General features: G+C 38.0%; 1 non-coding gene across 1 annotated transcript; it reads left to right on the top strand.

The window, feature by feature from the left end:
- The first annotated feature begins 15,988 nt into the window (after positions 1–15,988).
- Positions 15,989–16,061, top strand: Trnas-gga. Its single transcript has one exon. It is a non-coding gene; the product is annotated as a tRNA-Ser (tRNA).
- The last annotated feature ends 1,961 nt before the right edge of the window (positions 16,062–18,022 follow it).

Below are 18,022 nucleotides of genomic sequence, written 5' to 3'. Positions count from 1 at the left end.
AAACCGTATACGAGACGGCCGTTCACAATCCATTCGGATATTTCCCTTATGCAATCGGCAACCTTCGCCAACGAGTCACAAACACGACGTATAAGAGAAACCAGTGTGCCGGTCATATCTGTGTAAACGAATCAACGTAAACATAAGCGCCACTGAGCATCACATTCGATGAAGTCGTTGCGAGAATCTCGAATCTCCGGTGGCAAGACCCTACGGTATATTGTAAAAAATACATACATACATACAATCACGCCTGTATCCCATAAAGGGGTAGGCAGAACACATGAAACTACTAAAGCTTCAATGCCACTCTTGGCAAATAAGGGGTTGAAAGAAAACGAAACTGTGACATTGCAGTGACAGGTTGCCAGCCTACGCCACAATTTAACCCATATCCCATAGTCGCCTTCTACGACACCCACGGAAAGAAAGGGGTGGTGAAATTCTTAACCCATCAATACACAGGGGTTGTAAAAAATATGTTTCGATTTTCTCGCATGGACGTCGTATGATCGATTTAGAAAGTTGCCATACAAATTTTACTGTCACTACCATATTCAATAAAATCTCGTAGACGGTATACGGGAAAATTGCCCACTGTGAACTTAGCCTTAGAATAAAGTCTCCATTTATGTAGGTATAATAGTTGACTAGCATTTCGAATGGAAGGGTTTTGTGACTCCATCGTCAATTGAAGAGACCCTCTTTAACGAAGGTCAAAGATTATTCATGAAGATAATAAAATTGACTCGTAATAATTTTCCGAGAAGACACGCCACTCGTGTTTTCAAATTCAATAAAAGCGTATACTCGTGTAGTAATATCTAAAATAATCTTTCAATAAACTCTCAAGTCGACATTTCTGTTTACCGGTGAACCCAATTAAGATATTGTTAGAGCATGATAGATTTTATAGATTATTAGATTTGTCCGTTTGGTTACGCATTTTATTTATTTATTTAACCTTTATTGCACAAAAGAAAACCTTAAAGTACAAAAGGTGAACTTAATGCTATAAGGCATTCTCTACCAGTCAGTCTTTAGGCAAAGCAGAAAAAATGTACATGAATATAAAATATAAATGTAACAATCTGGATATTCTAAAAGTGTCAAAAAGGACAAATCGTCTGCGTTGTTCCTATTTCCAGTTAAGTCTGGTTGGTTACCATTAAGCATTGAAAAAGTGAGTAGAAGCGGTTTCGCAATACGTCCTATCTGGTGCCGTAGCTGAATGGCATTTCTGCGACGCGAAACGAAAACGAAACGCCGCGAAAGGTAGTCTGACTCTGTCGTGCCAATACGCACCAGCCATATTAGAGATATCTACGAGCGTTTCGTTTCGTGAGCGTTTCGCGAGCGTTTGTGCATTCGGCAACGCACGCTGATCCCCGTTATACGATTTCTTTCCATCATTCTTCGGATATAATGCGTAAAATACCTTAGAAATAGTTGTACGATTAACTGCGTACCATATTTTCACGGGATTAAATCTGATTCGGATCGGACGTAGTTAAACGAAGTAATTTGTATGTTCTATTCCAATTTCTTAATGGGGTACAACGGCAAAATACAAATTCCGAAGAACAATTGAATGTCCTAAGAGCCTTTTGACATTGTTTTATCTGACGTCATTAAGGTGGCACGTGGCACCAAAATACCTTATTCTAATTTTACTAAAGGGTGTAAGTACCGAAAGTAAACAGAACTGCAAAATTCAAGTGACAAAATTGAGAAGAAATACTTAGCTATAATCTGCCTTGAAAGGATTCACCAGGAGGCCCTTAATTAGTTTATTTGTACCCTATATTGTTGGCAATTATGTTTCCAGTTCTGACTGTCCAGCTTCTTCCGAACATTTTTTTCCTTTAATTTTTCCCGATCGCCACTTTCGTCATCTATTTTTCTAACAACTCACCCCATCTGCCTTAATATACCCTTGTCTTAGGCCCAACAATGCTCGTTGGGCGGACGGGTATCCCATAATGTGAGTTTAGTTTGGGTACTTAATTCATGTTTTTGATCTTCATACATTTCACGGTTTCTTTAGCAATAGTGAGTTGAAGCGGAATCAAGTCAGAACATCGTAAGGATATTATGCCCAACCCAAATCAAGGGTATCCTAAGGAATACGGGAAGACTTATCAAACATATTGACGACTTGCGGATGAGGTAGAATACTGCAGCAAAAAAGGAAAAAAAAATGTTTGGAAAAGTTATTTAGGAAGGGGTACGCAAGAAGCTGTACATTCAGAACTGGAAATACAGTGGCGACAAAAAAGTGTAAAAGTAAGCTTATTTAGGTATTCCTGGTATTTTTTTTTTTTAAGTAAAAAGTAAGAACAAATTTCATCCCGATTTTTTCATTTGTACAGTTTCTTTTCGGTACATCCTTTATAGTAATCGTTAATAATTATATGTTTTAGGTAAGATATGGATTGGATTTGTCTTAAAAACTTTGACATTAACATAAATGTATTATCCAACCCCTTTATCTTAAAAAAAAAACATTTACTTTAGGTTTGCAGGACTGCTGTCAAGCAACGGCCTGTTAGAAGTAAATAAGTTGTACTAAAAATTGTCCTACCTACGAATACCTAATAAGACCTGAATGTAAACCTTTGAATACGAGGATGCGATCAAACGAGAAAATAATGCCCGGCAAAGACTAGGTTCTTAGGTTTACGCATAAAAAGGGTTCGGTTTGACGAGCCATCAAATCTGTGGGGGCTAGGAGATGAAAGGTAGCGGGCATGACAAGTATTTGTCTAAACTCAGTATGTTTTTCAACGTCGAAGAGAAGAAATCAAAAATCTACTGGTGACTTAGCGATCATCTTCATCATCATCATCATCATGTCAGCCCTTTATCGCCCACTGCTGAGCATAGGCCTCTCTTCTAGTACGCCATGTATCCCGGTCCTGAGCTAGTCTCATCCAGTTGTGACCCGCAATTTTGCGGATGTCGAGAGATGACTGTGCTACTTTCAATCCGGAGGTCGCGGGTTCAAAACCCGGCTCGAGGCTCGTACCAATGACTTTTTTGAAAGCGAAATGCCAATTCATATTTACATGACGCTTTTCGGTGAAGGTTTTAACATCGTGAGGAAAGCGCACTAATCCCAATAAGGCCTAGTTACTCTTCTGATTCAGGCCTCCGCCTCCAGGTGTGAACACCCCGTACACACCTGGAGGCGGAGCGTAGGGAACGAGTTGTGGGAGTTTGGACTGAGTTGGAACGAGGCCAAGGCGGTGGCTCAAGATAGAAAGGCGTGGAAGGATCTTGTGGAGGCCCTATGCACCTATGGGGTGCCCTAGGACGATCAACAACAACAACAACTCTTCTGATTGGAAGGGTCAGTCGCCTTCGTAAAAACTAGTGACTAGGTACTTCTATCTTGGTACTAGTTGTCAAAGCGGACCACAGGCTCCCATGAGCTATTGTAAATTCCAGGACAATGTAAGGAGAATGATGAGAGGAGAGGCGAAAGTAAAACATAGTCTGGACATAAAACTATTGGACAGAGGCTTTGGAGAGAGAAGCATGCAGGTGGTTGGTGGTGTCAGAGGTCAGGTACCACTTCGTGACAGCAAATATTCTCTTGACTTGCTCTGATAAATTCTTACTTTGTTAATGAGATGACCCAAAAATTATTCTTGGCCTACACAATAACTCACCACTTTTCTAGCCTGGTTCCCGGAGCCTTTGAGTAAGATGTCTAAATTTCAACTTTGCATTAGCTCTCTCTATAAAAGAGTAGAATAGATGATGGTTACGGTCCCGACCGACCGAATTGGTACCAAAAGACAGACCTTAAGAAAGACATCTAAAGAAGGATGATCTCTAGAAAAGACGCTTCCACTCTACAACATATGACAGATTACTTTATGCCAACCGGCCGTCAAATACCGTCTTCAAACCGTTCGACTCATAGACAAAAAAAATATAGACCGAAGGTATTACAGGATACAGCCCAGATATTGCTCGAGATACAGGATTCCTTTCCTAGTTCGGGCGCACGTAACACCGCACGTAATATAAGTAAAGGCATAATTGTAACATTAACTATAAAGTTGTTTCAATAAACTATTCTTATTATTGAGCAAGATTTAAATAACTTTATTTCATTATGTACGTATCTACATAAAACTATCATGAAGCATACCATATACAGTACTAAGCATGTACAGATACACTCTCCGATTTTCTATCGTATTTTGATGATCCCGTTTTTTTTTCTCCACCTACATGAAAAAAAAAATTGTGATTTCTTGGTGACCAACTGGCTATCAGTCACATGTTGTCGTAGAGGAAAGTGGAGTCATAAGGGCATCACACACCCGTCATCTAAGGTTTTCTACAATCTATGTCAAATACCGTCTTCCAACCGTCCGCCTCTGACTTGCCGCGTCCCTAGCACGCGTCCTGAATAATTCAGAGGACCCATGCTCGATATTTTAGACCGTACTATAGTCAAGACCGTTTAAAGTTCGCATTACGCATAAAAATATGGCATTGTTGTGTTTATTGAGGGACAATAGTGAATTATGAAAGACGGCCGCTTTCCCTTGAAAACAAGTATTTAGTTGTAGTGGTGACTGACGTTTTTAGCCCCCGACGCAAAAACGACGGGGTGTTATAAGTTTGACGTGTCTGTCTGTCTGTCTGTCTGTTTGTCTGTCTGTGTGTGTTTCTGTCTGTGGCATCGTAGCTCCCGAACGGATGAACCGATTTGGATTTAGTTTTTTTTGTCTGATAGCTGAGTAAGTCGGGAGTGTTCTTAGCCATGTTTCATGAAAATCGGTCTACTATGTCGCGGTCGGGGTTTTTTTCAAAATGTTGAGTTTAGTAATGACTCAGTTTTACGACAGATGCCGCTGGTTTTTAGGGTTCCGTAGTCAACTAGGAACCCTTATAGTTTCGCCATGTCTGTCTGTCCGTCCGTCCGTCCGTCCGTCCGTCCGCGGATAATCTCAGTAACCGTAAGCACTAGAAAGCTGAAATTTGGTACCAATATGTATTTCAATCACGCCAACAAAGTGCAAAAATAAAAAATGGAAAAAAATGTTTTATTAGGGTACCCCCCCTACATGTAAAGTGGGGGCTGATATTTTTTTTTCATTCCAACCCCAACGTGTGATATATTGTTGGATAGGTATTTAAAAATGAATAAGGGTTTACTAAGATCGTTTTTTGATAATATTAATATTTTCGGAAATAATCGCTCCTAAAGGAAAAAAAAGTGCGTCCCCTCCCCTCTAACTTTTGAACCATAAGTTTAAAAAATATGAAAAAAATCACAAAAGTAGAACTTTATAAAGACTTTCTAGGAAAATTGTTTTGAACTTGATAGGTTCAGTAGTTTTTGAGAAAAATACGAAAAACTACGGAACCCTACACTGAGCGTGGCCCGACACGCTCTTGGCCGGTTTTTAAGCTAAGGTATAGCGGGCCAATTTCGACTGGGAGGCAATTGCAATTGATCCATTTTTTTCCATGTTTTACAATGTTTGTATTATTAAATATAGTGTCCACCGGTTATATATGGCACGAGTGTTTAGTGGATACTCATACTCATACTCATACTCATTTATTCATAATATTCTTAAAATATTACATGTCAACAACAGGGAATAAATTATTTTGTATCATCAATTCAAAACATATTTGTAACATCTATAAAATTAAGAGTCAATATTACAATAAGATATATTATGTAGGTTACATTTAAATAAAATTACAATTCGAATAGAATATTTTGAGAATGAAATTGATATGATAGTACAAGGATTATTAATAAATTATTGTTTAGTGGATTATTGTTTAGTGGATATGTGTGAAACTCAATAGTGTAATAATGGAAAAAATGGATCAGTTACAATTGTCCCCCAATCGGGATATGCCCCGCCGTAGCTTAAGTAATACTTCACGCTATTTAAGATTATTCTATAGTCCCTTAAATAGTTAGTTTAGTTATCAAATTTATTCACAAGTAAGTTGTCAAGTGAAGATTTGAATTGCCTACTAAGGAAATACAAAATGAAGTGCAATATTAAGCGAGTTAGTTGAAAAGATGATAAATAGTTATTTGTTTTACAAGGGGACAAGTTGTTGTTTAACTGCACTTGCCAATATTGATATCCGAGCAAGCGAAAGATTCCAATATTGAACCGCGAGCGTAGCGAGTGGTTCAAAAAGTGGAATCTTGAGCGTTGCGAGGGTTTCAAGGCACGTAGGTTAAACAAATTTTGCCTCCGAGTGAAACACAATTTTTTTCACCACACCAACACGAACAAAATACTGACTATAAAACATCAAACTAAATCAAATCCAGCAATCTGTTTAATACTTATGATTCAAAATCATTATTTGTAGGTAAATTCCACCAGCCAGCTCAAGGCATCAAGTTAAAATTTGTATGAAATTACTTTATACTCTTGTGAATAAAATGCAATTTTGCTATCTGTTTTCGAATAGCAAAATTGATCTTTAACAGTTGGTGTGGTGAAAAATGTTTTGTTTAATCACTTCAATCAGAACAAAGACGTTAATCACTAAAACGATCACCAAATAGGTATTGAATATAAATACATTTATATTTATTACACTTGTATTACCAAAAGGGGTAGGTAGAGCACATGAAAGTTCTTAGTGCCGCTCTCAGTAGGTAATTAAGAGGTTGAAAGATAAATAACACTATATCATGCTCATCGTAACAAGTTGTTAAAAGTGAACCAAAGTAAACAATTCACGCAACGCAGTCTACACAAAAAAATACATGTAGTAACAAAGAACAAGTTTTACAAACATTACTTAGCAGAATTTTCTTTTCTGCTTCATTTTATTAAAAAACCGGCCAAGAGCGTGTCGGGCGATTTTTCTCAAAAACTACTGAACCTATCAAGTTCAAAATAATTTTCCTAGAAAGTATTTATAAAGTTCTACTTTTGTGATTTTTTTCATATTTTTTAATCATATGGTTCAAAAGTTAGAGGGGGGGGGACGCACTTTTTTTTCCTTTAGGAGCGATTATTTCCGAAAATATTAATATTATCAAAAAACGGTCTTAGTAAACCCTTATTCATTTTTAAATACCTATCCAACAATATATCACACGTTGGGGTTGGAATGAAAAAAAATATCAGCCCCCACTTTACATGTAGGGGGGTACCCTAATAAAACATTTTTTTCCATTTTTTATTTTTGCACTTTGTTGGCGTGATTAATATACATATGGGTACCAAATTTCAGCTTTCTAGTGCTAACGGTTACTGAGATTATCCGCGGACGGACGGACGGACGGACGGACGGACAGACAGACATGGCGAAACTATAAGGGTATAAACTACAGTTGACTACGGAACCCTAAAAATACATGTAGTAACAAAGAACAAGTTTTACAAACATTACTTAGCAGAATTTTCTTTTCTGCTTCATTTTATTAAAAAAAGGCTTATTACCCCTCAAGTAAAACTATTTATATGGTAATGAAATGAACCAGCCTTGACATTCAACGGATTAATCAGGTTTATTTTAGAGATGACCCCGATTTTTTGGCCGAATACCATAATACATTCGGCACAGATATTGTACGTTTTGAGTCACATTTATATGAAAGCTAGAAGACACCATCCGTGATTTTTGTTGCTCAAAAAATGAATGCAGCAAAAAAAAAATTGATCCATGTTCAAAATAAATATAGATTGGTACTTAGTCGAATTCATGAATAGTCCAGTAAAATATTTAGATAGATACATATTTTAACAGTCATCCAACAATTTACAAAAATAGTAAATAGTAACCGTGTGGTGATGGGTTAAGAATTTCACCACCCCGTTTCTTCCCGTGGGTGTCGTAAAAGTCGACTGAAGGATATGGCTTAAATTGTGGCGTAGGCGAGAGGCTGGCAACCTGTCACTGCAATGTCACAAATTCGTTTTCATTCAACCCCTTATTTGCCAAGAGCGGCACTGAAACTTGAGTAGTTTCATGTGCTCTGTCTACCCATTTATGGGATACAGTGTGATTGTATGTATGTATGTATGTACCATTGAGCTGATTTTTGTTACATTCATTTCTTTTGAGTTAAATATTCATATTCATTTTATTGGTAGCGTTCAATTACATGTCAACATAATATTATAAATTATAAATTAATTTAGATACATAATCTTAAGACTAGGTAGGTATATTAAATGAAATATACATAACTTTAGTAAATTAGAAATGAACATGAAAATATGAGAAAAAAAAACTTTTATTTTATTATACTTTTATATTTAGTAATTTAAGTTTCTTATATAAATATTAAATGAAATAACACTGTAAATTATCTAATTGTCTTAATAGAGATTAGCTCCCTATGGTCGTACAACGCCTCTTTGAGAAGCCATTTTTTGAGCTTCGTCGTAAAAATAGGTGCACTTGGTGCTCCTGTAATATAATCAGCAGATATTCGGTATTAGGCCGAATAATATGCAATATAGCCGAATAGTTGCGAGTCGTGACATCACTAGTTTATTTCACCCCTTATTTTACGAGGTCATAAACTCTTTTCATTGGTGATAAATCGGTACCCGTGAAAAATTGTTATTTTAAATTATCTTAGATTCGGAGAACTTGGAGGTGGAAGAGCTAGTGGGCGAGCCCAACGTCATCGGGGAAAGCAAGGCTACGTCTGCGATGGCTCGGCCATGTGGAGAGGATAGGAGAGGATCATGCGGCCAAAAGAGCTCACCTGTGGCGATCTACTGAAAAACGGCCGGTCGGAAGGCCCAGGTACCGATGGATCGATGAGGTCCAGAAATACCTCTGTGACCTTCAAGTGACTGAGTGGCATCAGATCGCACAGGATAGGAGCGAATGGCGGAATCTAGTGTCGGAGGCCAAGATCCACTTCGGGTCGCTGAGCCATCGCAGTAAGTAAGTAATTAAGTATCTTTGATTCGGGATAAAATAACTCAAAATACTTTAAATTGAGTAGTCCAAGATCCAAACCATACTCGTTGCTAGCCCATCTAGTAACGTATCGTATCATAGTGATATCACAGTTTCTTTTTAACCGACTTCAAAAAAGGAGGAGGTTCTCAATTCAACGGATTTTTTTATTTTGTATGTATGTTACTCGATATCTCCAGGAATTGTAAACCAATTTTACAAAAATAATTGGTATTAGATTAGAAGTTTAGGTAGGAAATCTAATCATCATATCGTCACTACTTTGAAAAAATCTCGTATCTCATGCTGCTCCTCAAAGTTAAAACGCAGTAAGTCTATATGCATTCCATACATACTTACTACAATTTTCTTTTCATTGACAAACGAAGATACAAGTATTTTTAAAAGTAGTGACGATATGTATTATTTTTTGCTTTTTAGTTTCTCCGTGTTTTCTAACGGCCTTTTTTTAACCCACGACGCAAAAACGACGACGGGGTGTTATAAGTTTCACGTGTCTGACTGTCTGACTGTCTGTCTGTCTGTTTGTCTGTCTGTCTGTCTGTCTGTCTGTCTGTTTGTCTGTATATCTGTCTGTGTGTGTGTCTGTCTGTGGCATCGTAGCTCCCGAACGGGTGAACCGATTTCGATTTAGTTTTTTTTTGTTAGAAAGCTGAGTTAGTGACAGTTTTTATAAAACATGACTAAGAACACTCCCGTGTTAGAAGCCATGTTTTGTAAAAGTCGGTCCACTACACAGAACTAAATCAAGATAGGTAGAAGGAAAAAGTGTATCTACTTCGCGTGCGAAAAAGTTAAATAGCGAGCAACATTGTTCGCCGCGCAAGTCAGTCTGCTCCCGACCGCTGCCCGCGAGTGACATACAGTGAAAAATACAAAATGGGTCGGTATTCGATAATTAACTGTTCAAACACCACCAATAAAAGCAAGGGTGTTAAACAAAGTGTTTCCTATCATCGGTAAGTACCATTTGTCCTAAAATATTTTTTATTAAATAAAAAACACGATTTTCCTATTTTTATCATCAAAACATTAGCTGACGTACGGCCGTCAAACTAGTTTTCCATTGCGGCTTTAATTTGACGAGTCCGACTTGGCGTGCGTTTAAAACAAGCGATATAAAAATAGGCTATTCAAACAGTCGAGACAAAGTGAAGGTAGATTTGTTATTTTGTCCGTCGAACTTAAGAATAGTGGTGCACCACGGAATTATAATTATCGTCATGTATGCTGCGATTTTCTTATTCGATTTAAATCGATTTTGCGAAGCAGTGGAAATTATAATTATGTTTTTATATTGTTATGAAACTATACATATAAAGTACGAGTGAAAAGTAAATTTAACTTTAAAATAGGTTACAGTTACGGTATTAACGTTGAATTTGTGGTCGGCAGAAAAACAAATACAAACATAATACGCTCTATATTTATTATGAATAAAAATAACTCTAAAAATGTGTTAATGGTTAATTATATTTATATATTACTAAAAGTTGTAACAAATTAACATGAGGATAATGCTGTGAGTACATGGTCGATTTTCTTAAAAATATTACGAAATATTAACTAGTATTAATACCTACCTACTAAAATCTTTGTTCCTGGCCTTAGGCAAATTATATACCTACTAGTGAATTGTTTGTCATCACACGAATACAGATATATACTTACTTCATTTCACAACGAAGATGAACATCCGATATTTTTAACTTCGGCGGGCATCCCGCACGCAACCTCCACAATCGATCGAATGGGTTACGCGGCGACAACGTTCCCATCACTAAAGTACACTCGTGACGTCATAGGCTCGACACAAAACGTTACACGCTCGGTTTCGCTGTTAATCGCCGAGCATTTTCCTTCTATCTTGATTTAGTTCTGTGGTCCACTATGTCGCGGTCGGGGGTTTTTCCAAAATTTTAATTTTGTACCTAGTTTAAAAGGCAGGTTTATGGCAATTTAGTGTCTGCATTTGAGCACTTTCATGGCTCTGCCTTACCCATATTAGGAAAACAGGCGTGAATTTATGTATGTATGTATGTATGATTAATTGTGATGACTAGAGGTCCAAATATACCCCAATTCTAACCGCTATACTACGACGGTTTCAGTGGCCTGGATATTACAGTATCTTCTGCTCCACTGGTCTGCCTGATGACAGATAGTCCGCAGTAAACAAAGAACAGAACTGCAACTATTTTAGGATGAAAAATAAAACTGTACTAGTCTGCATCTTTCGGTGTTTAAATACATTTAAACAAACTGTATTCTCTGTAGTTTGGTCTTCTGACGTTTCAAAATACCAAACGAACCTAACATACCTATATGTATAAAACCCACTTGCACCAACCACATAACTCGGGGTTAGTGGGCTGTCAAATTCCATATAAAATGGTAGGTTAACCCTCCATTTTCGTTGGTGCAAGTGGCCCTAAATGTTAGAAGATAAAAAGTGGTCATTTTGCGTTTTAGACCGTTTATATGTAAACTAATAGCGAAATAGACTTAATAGGAGAACTAGTCATTTTGCATTCTAGACCATCGGAGATCGACCGCTTTTGGGAAAATAGCCGTGAGTTTATGTACTTACTAGCTTTTGCCCGCGGGTTCGCTCGCGTTAGAAAGAGGCAAAAAGTAGCCTATGTCACTCTCCATCCATTCAACTACACTGAGAGAAATTTGCATTTTGAATTTGACAAGTTCGACTTGTTGCGGTTTATCCGTTTGAATCAGCCAAACGTATGTTTAAAACAATATGTGTCAGGTTGTTTTTATAAAATCGACTTGTTGATAGCTTGTTGTTTGAACCAAAGAGCACATAGGCGCTATTTTAACCAAAAAACTTGTTGAACGAACATGAACATGAAAATTCGTCGTTCTGTTTTGCCGTGAAAGACGGACAAACAAACAGAAACACACCCTTTCCGATTTATAATATTAAAATAAAATAATGTGGATGTATTGTGTTTTTTACTGAAGTGATTCTACTGTGAAGCAGTTAGACTCGTAGGCAGAAGTCGCCTATCTTAATTGAGTAAAAGACGCCGTCCAACCTCCCCCGAATAATTAAATAGACGTAACTGCCATCCAGTCAGTCACTCAATTATCAACCATGTTCTCGTGAAATATAGTACCTACAGTTTTGAATGGTTTTTCAATGGTTGGCAATGTTTTAATGGGGCACATGGTCTACACAAGGCACGCTTAAGGCAGTTATCGAATTTTAGAAATAGATCTTTTGACAACACTCATAATCAACTAGGGAACAAAAAGAGGGAATACAAAACAAAAAAAAACCGCCCAAGTGCGAGTCGGACTCGCCCACCGAGGGTTCCGTACAAACTTTCTTTCAAACTACCTAGTAAAAATAATCTCATATTGGCACTAATGAGTATTATTGTGTATAGCGCCATCTCCCGGTCAAGTTGCTAACTAATTTGCGCGACCTGGTTTTTCAGGGATAATTCTTTATAATATTAACCGATTTAAACAGTTTTTACTTTATTGGAGAGAAGATGGTTTACGTAACATCTCGTATTAATTTGAAGTACGATATACATCCGCAAGGGTGGGTAAATTGAAAGTAAAAATCTGAAAAGTTTTTTGTGAATTAAAAAAAAAGTATTCAAAATACAAACACGATTATATTTTTCCTGTAATATTTAGCATAAAACCAATGTTTACTAAAATTTTCATAATTTTTCGTTGGTAAACTTCGGAGATAAGGGGGGGGAACGGTATTTTTTTTACATTTTCCTTCAAAATTTTTTTTTTTCCACAACAAAAAAATTATAAAAAATAGCTTATTTACGTTCAATTTGAGCTCTTTCCAACGATACCCCACTTGACCTAGTAACTTGAAATTTACAGTTTGCCCCCCTTTCATTTTGGCCATTTTCTACAAATAAAATTAATATATTTAAAAATTTTACACTTTCTATTTGTAGAGGTTTACAATAACACTGATTCAAACTTTCACGATTTTTACACATATTTAAAATTGCAAACGGGACTTAATCGCGTATTTACTATGTTTTAAACACTATGTTTTAAACACATGGTGTTTAAAACATAGTAAATACGCGATTAAGTCCCGTTTGCAATTTTAGATATGAGGTTTACAATGTTCACAACTATTCCAAATTTCAAGTTGATAGCATTAGTAGTTCTCGAGATATTTAGGAATGTGACAGACGGACAGAGTCGCACCATAAGGGTTCCTGTTGTACCTTTTTGGTACGGAACCCTAACAAGACCAAAAGTTATTCGCACGTGTATATTACGACGTTTTTGCAGTACATCCTTACTAATATTATAAATGGGAAAGTGTGTGTGTCTAATTGTTTGTCCGTCTTTCACGGCAAAACGAAGCGACTAATTGACATGATTTTTTAGGTGGAGATAGTTGAAGGGACGGAGAGTGACATAGGCTACTTTTTGTCTCTTTCTAACGCGAGCGAAGCCGCGGGCAAAAGCAAAACACAAGTTAAACACACTCGCGTTAAACGCTGGTTGACAGTTGTCACTGTCTGTCATCGCAACCACGTTTGCAGTTACTTACTGCTGGCAATTTTTTCAAAAATTCATTATGGGATGAAAATTAAGAGTAACTCAAAAACACCTCTCAAATATAACACTAAAGAATTATTTGCTTGGTTTCGTCTTATCGTCCGTATAACGTTTACGCGCTGTATACTAGTTTAAGGCGTATTATTATAGGTTAAGTTCAAATTTTACACCGAAGAAGCAATTATTCCTTTCAAATTAAATTTCGTTATTCCTTTCGTTTGTTTCGAACTATTTTTATAGAAAATTTGTGTTTAAGTAACTAAACATAATAAAAACTCTAACGGCTTGCGTGGGTGACGGTCTCGCGATGGTCGCGCGACGGCGATGCGACGCATACGAAATCAAACCTTATGGATATGGAAGTAGACAAAGCGATGAGACGCGACGGCGACGGTCGCGCGACCGTCGCCCACGCAAGACCCGGCGTAACTCTAAATAGTCAAACAGTTTACCTGTTTCCAATAATAATAATAAAAAAATCATGCAATTATGTACTAATCAAGTAAAATCGAGTAACTCGCGTTAAATTGTCGAAGATCGCTTGACATGTTTCGCTCCGTAACGACGAGCATTTTCATTGAGCACGCGCGATGCCGATGGTATCCCGACGCAGACCCGTGAGTTACCCGATTTTACATATTGTTTAATATGTCATCTAACGGTAGTTTTATCATATAATTATGAAGTAAATTCTATAATAAAATTGTCCAATATATATTAGGTTTATAAGACTTCATCTTGATACTTGACATGAAACGATCCTGGATTTACTAAACAAACTATGAATAAACTATACAGTAAAGTATCTTAAACAAACTTAAGCAGCTCGCAGCTAACAGCACTTTATTGGCGCAGTTTAAAACTGACTTAGTTTATCTCAGGGGATATTTTAAAGTTTTACCGTTTTAATAAGCTATTTATGTTGAAAATCGGTAGTTTATTATCAGTTTCTGGTCAAAACTTATAACGTTAAGTTTCGGTATAAATATAGATAGATAGATAGAATACTCTTTATTGGCACACCTCAGCAAAAGATACAGTGGAGACAAAACAAATGATTATAAATAGAGGCAGACAACAGGCGGTCTTATCGCTAAAGAGCGATCTTTACCAGACAACCTTTGGGTAGCGTAAATAACAAACAATGAAAAAAAAAATATTTTTCTAGTAGGCATATTACAATGCGCATAATTATGAACGTCAAATAAAGCTACGCCGGCTCTAACCCTACGCCTCAGCCTCGAGAAGATTTCAGTCCCCCCTCAGTTGGGAGGGGGGTATCCACTATGGGACCAGCAAGAAACTCGGCGGGCAACTTCTTTTCAAAACATTACATCTTATAATTAACATAATCAAAAAGAGTAGGTGCTTCGAAATAAAAAAATCATAATTATTCTTATGTCCAACACACAAATTATATTATTAAATTATATATTAATATTTTCAGAAACGAAGAAAATGATTACCTAGGTACCTACTATAAAATGGATAAGGTACAGCGGGCAAATCTCGACTGGGGGCCAATTGTAACTAATCCATTTTACACTACGATGTTGAGTTCTACATGTATCCACTGAACACGCCTACCATATATAACCGGACACTCTATTTAATACTTAATGCAAACATTGTAAAACATGGCAGAAATGGAGCAGTTATATTTGCCCCCCAGTCGAGATTTGCCCCGCTGTACCTTACCTTTCCTTTCATATCAAATTAATGAAGGTTACAATTTAAAATTTCTCTTTTAAAAACATTTGTGACGCGAAGAACTGGTACTTTTTTGATTTTATTTTATGTCAATCGATGATTTTTCTTGTGATATCAGAGTAGTCTCAATTTGGCATCTACAAGTTAGTTTTCTAAGAAGATTATGAGTTTTCCATTAAATATTCTATTTCGGCTTACTAACATAAGACTTTACCATAAAAAAAAAACATAAAGCGTCCACAATATTACAGAACATAAAAACCGCATGCATATTTTTACAGGCACTTGAACGAGTGAAATAAATCGCGGAATGTGATAGCCGCATAAAGACAAAACGCCGTAAAACGAGGCCGAATCGTATTTTGTCAAAATCCGGCTTGTAGCTTTTACGATGGGGCGTAAACCGTGACAGCTGTCTTGTAAAAAGTTCATACAAATGTGCGGGATATTGCAATGAGCTGTATCGTATGGACTTGAAGAGTGCCTTTGGTACCCTTATGGACTTCTTTTACACAATAAATACTTATTGAATTTATTTTTAACAAGCAGAAACGTCTGCTAACGATTCTAAACATTTTTATATTAAAGGAAAATGGGTATGGGTTAGCACATTGTTACTGGTGAATTCTCAATATAACTTAAGACTCCAGTGCCGTTACAAGATGTAATAGTCTGTCGGTAGATGGCGCTAGACGTCACCCCAAGACGTGTGTACATAAGGAAAGGCATGGAAAGATTTGCGATGTCCGGCGCGGCTTCCGTAGCTCAATTGGTTAAGAGCATTGCACGGATTGCAAAGGATGCGGGTTCAAGTCCCGCCGGAAGCTTAATTTTTTCCATTTTTTCCTTTAATATAAAAATACGTATTGGTTAATATTAGACACGTTATGTTCCAACGCCGGCCAAGCCAAGGTAATCGCTCTTCTTCTTCCTCGGTTCCTCATGGCTGAGGGTCGCGACCACAATATGAGCTCGTTATTTTTCGCACCAATGCTCTCCACTCCGCACGGTCTTCTGCAGTCCTAATAATAGGCGCCTGTGTTAATCTCTGGCAGGCCTTAACGCTGTCCACCCAGCGGGTCGGTGGATGGCCACTCCCCCGTCCTCCATCCACCATGCCAACCATATTGCGTTACTCAAGGTTTTTCGGCTCCCGTCTGGCCACGTTTCCAAAGTAGTACAATAATAATCGCGTGCAATAGTAATCGCTACAATAATATCGCTATCGCTTTTATTGTGAAACTTCAAGCCCCGTGGCCGAATGGCATTTCTGCGACGCGGTTCGAAAACGAAAGGCAAAAGGTAGTCTGGCTCTGTCGCGCCAATACGAAAGAGCGATAGAGATAGATATCTAAGAGCGTGAGCGTCTCGTGAGCATTTGTACCATTCGGATACGTACCCTGGTGTCCTTCTTCCATTATTATTGCAGCAGCGACAATGAAAGTTGTGTTTGAACGCGCGCCCCGGAGCTGAGTCTTTGTGTATGACTGGTCTTTTGTCTTTGCCCTACGGGCCCCGTCTCGATTTAATACTACATCGGTGGCAAACAAGCATACGGTCCACCTGATGGAAAGCGGTCACCGTAGCCTATGGACGACTGCAACTCAAGGGGTGTCACATGCGCGTTGCCGCTAAGTACCCAGCAAAAATAAGTGTACAAGTTCTAAGGAGGGTTCGGGTTGCCGACGAACTCAAAGGACAATAGACGGAAAAAATTAGTTCCGTAGGCGTAGGTCCTTCCGCCGCCGGCACACCGCACCCTCGTTGAGTTCTGGCAGCCTTACTCACCGGCAGGAACACAGCACTGCGGTCTTCTGTAAGGCGGAGGTACTTCCCCAGTTGGGCTCTGCTCTAGATTCGAGCGAGATTATATCCGCTGTGCTGTGCTCTACCACGCAAAGAATATCATTCGCTATGCCCTACCTCCTTTCAGCATTATACATATAGATAATCAGTAGGTACTCACTTTTAGCAGTGCTTAGCACCTATAAACAGTAATTTGCTATTTGCTTCCTATTTACTAAGAAAACATAAAAGTGGACTTTCGCAGCGTGCGTCGGCCTGCGTCCACCTTATGCAGCTTCAACCCAGGACACTCAACTTGTGTGAGCTTCATTGTTTGACATGCACGCCGCATATCAGGCCTCATTGCTTGTCCATATTCTTAGTTCGATGGTTTATTGAGTCGAGGTGATCCACGCCGCTATATACATGCAGCCACGTTATGGTACGGAGCGATGTTTAGAGCTTCTTACTCCGGATTGGCAGCAAGGGTTAACTTTCATGCTTTAAGGCACACGTAGCATGTTATGGGTTACCGTTAACACTTGAGAGCACACGGCGTTTTCGTCTGAGCAAGAAGGATTTCTGATGTATTATCTACAGTCTCTTACAAGAAAATAAGTTTTCCCCTCACTAGATCGGAAACACGTGTTTTGTCCTTTAATACCAGCGGGTAAAAACGCATTTTATCCACTAGTGGGTAAAGTAATTTGACCTTGAATAAAGTCAAATTAACTGCTTTAAAATTGATAAAAGTAAGTAAATCTAGTAATAAAGATAATTTACCACCTGTGGAACTACTGGAAGCAGTGATGAACGCATTTTTTGCGTTGTAGTTTCCTCGCTATAGTGAGGGGAAAAGTTTAGTGTTATACACTCGGGTGCAAATGTATTTTACTTCTCGCGTGTTAAAAAACTCGCAAGTTCAGGATTCTATTCTCGAACCACTCGCTTCGCTCGTGGTTCAACAATAGAATCCTTTCACTTGCTCGTTCTTCAATTCCAC

Source organism: Leguminivora glycinivorella, chromosome 15, assembly GCF_023078275.1.
Source record: "Leguminivora glycinivorella isolate SPB_JAAS2020 chromosome 15, LegGlyc_1.1, whole genome shotgun sequence".
Lineage (NCBI taxonomy): Eukaryota > Metazoa > Arthropoda > Insecta > Lepidoptera > Tortricidae > Leguminivora > Leguminivora glycinivorella.
The sequence above is the reverse complement of the archived record's forward strand: the minus strand, read 5'-3'. Positions and strand labels throughout refer to the sequence as shown.